The sequence below is a fragment of the Alexandromys fortis genome, unplaced genomic scaffold (genome assembly GCF_014885135.2).
Source record: "Alexandromys fortis isolate MF-2015 unplaced genomic scaffold, M_Fortis_MF-2015_v1.1 scaffold_96, whole genome shotgun sequence".
Lineage (NCBI taxonomy): Eukaryota > Metazoa > Chordata > Mammalia > Rodentia > Cricetidae > Alexandromys > Alexandromys fortis.
The window spans coordinates 3,850,416-3,852,608 of NW_026068053.1; the positions used below are offsets into that span (position 1 = coordinate 3,850,416).

General features: G+C 44.8%; 1 long non-coding RNA gene across 1 annotated transcript in view; it reads right to left on the minus strand.

Annotated features, from left to right (window-relative positions):
- Positions 1-619, minus strand: part of LOC126487090 (uncharacterized) — a 4,743-nt gene extending 4,124 nt beyond the window's left edge. Inside the window, exon 1 of the long non-coding RNA XR_007588274.1 lies at positions 566-619. This is a non-coding gene — a long non-coding RNA (uncharacterized lncRNA). The remainder of the gene's footprint in view (positions 1-565) is intronic.
- Between the last annotated feature and the right edge of the window lie 1,574 nt (positions 620-2,193).

Here is a 2,193-nt window from a genome sequence, read left to right on the forward strand (position 1 = left end):
ATGATTTGAAATAAGCAGACTTTCTTGAGTTCCCATCAAAAGTCAGCTAGGGCACAAGGAAGGCATAGACCTGCCTAACATGTCTCTTCCAGATTTGCTGGAGACAATTGACTTTATCACTAATCACCAGCAAAGACTAATAACTCTTCTTACTATGGAATAATTCATCAGAATGGGTACTGGAACCTCATTTCCAGAGAATCAGGATTTAGGATGGTGGAGAGGAATATGGCATTGCTAAAAGAGGTCCACCATAGCAGCTCTGTGATTGTGGTGTTTGTTTGTTTGATTGGTTGATTGGTTGTAATTCATTCCACAAGCACACACTGCAGGTCTACCGGCTGCTACATGCCAACTGATCAGTCAGCCACCAGGATTTCAGAGGCCGATAGTAGAAAATGCACATAGACATACCACAGCATCCCTAAACATTTATCAGCATAGAGGTAAGAGACAAGTCCAAGGGAGCCATCTCCTTCTTCAACCACGCCCCCGCCCCTATGACTAGACTATCTACTGACCTTAGTGCACCGCCCTTTAAGAAGCATAGGTAGACAGGCTTTACCTGGCTGGGTGGCCCCTGTAAACTCGGGCTGGCAGACGTCGTCCTCACCATGCTCATCTGAGGAGCTGAAGGCATGCATCAATGCCGGGGCTTCACTCCAAACAAATGCAATCTGAGTCTGCAAAACTGAGCCTGACAGTTACTGCTTTGTAAGTTCTCTGGGATTTCTAGTGTGTAGTCAAGCTTGGGAAGCACAGCTCAGAAAGCTCAGCTACAAGTCACAGCAACTGGGCGTCAGGCCACTTTTTCTTTGGGGTTGCTTGTTTAGCAGGAGATTGTCACTTGTGATCTGTGTACACAGACATCTCTACACAGCTGGTTTGCCTTACTTTAATGTCAGTCATGCACATGTATGTCAAAAGAGAAACATCACACTATCAGCAAACAAAAAATAACCTTAAAAAAAATAACCTTATGCTATCTGGTTATGTAGATAGATAGATAGATAGATAGATAGATAGATAGATAGATAGATAGATAGATGATAGATAGATCGATAGATAGATAGATAGATAGATAGATAGATAGATAGGTAGATAGAGTGAAAGCAAGGGATGGAGGGGAAAGGAAAGGAAGGATCTGAGGAGGTGGTTCAGAAGCACTTGCCAAGGTAATGTAAACACCAGAGTTTGGTACCCCAGTACTAATATAAATCCTGGGGGTGGGGTGTAGAAGCCCACATAGTAAACAACACAAGGGAGATAAGCAGGGGATCCCTGGATCAAACTAGCAAGTTAGATTAGCTTAACTGATGTGGGAGAGATTTCTTATTAATAAAGAAACTGCCTAAGCCCCTTGATAGGCCAACCCTTAGGTGGGTGGAGTAAACAGAACAGAATGCTGGGAAAAAGAAGCTGAGTCAGGAAGTCACCATGATTCTCCCGCTCCAGACAGACGCAGGTTAAGATCCTCCCTGGTAAGCCAGTTCGTGGGCTACATAGAATATTAGAAATGGGTTAGAACAATATGTAAGAGCTAGCCAATAAGAAGCTGGAACTAGCTGGGCCAGACAGTGTTTAATATAATACAGTTTCCGTGTAATTATTTCGGGCATAAGCTAGCCATGCAGGCGGCCGGGTGCCAGGGACGCAGCCCTGCCATCGCTCCTAATGCAACACTTAACCAGATGAGAGACTCTTCCTCAATTATAGAAGGTATCCAGGAAGAAAACCGATGTCAACCTCTGACCTTCACACATGTGTGTACAAACGTGCACCTTCACACACATGTGTGCCCACACACATACATGCGAGCGCACGCACGCACATGTACACACATACACGCAAACACACTGGCTAAATTCAGGGAGTAACAAAAAAAAAGAAATGGGGAGTAAACCGTTGTTTTCACCCTCACCTTAGACAGCTACATGGAACCACTAAGCTCCTCACCTGCCCCAGGTTCTGCTTAAGACCAGTGCTCTTAATATGACGCCCTTGCGGTCCTCAAAGTGAACCTCATGAAGTGGGACAGCCATGGCATTTTGTTTCTGGCTTCTTTCTTTTTCTTCCTAACTAGTGTTCTGGCTATGCTTCTATTTGTGTTTCTGGATCACATGTGGTCCAAGCTGAGGTTTGACCAGCCTGCTAATGGCTCCCTACTCACTGCTGGAGGAACAGAAACAGAAA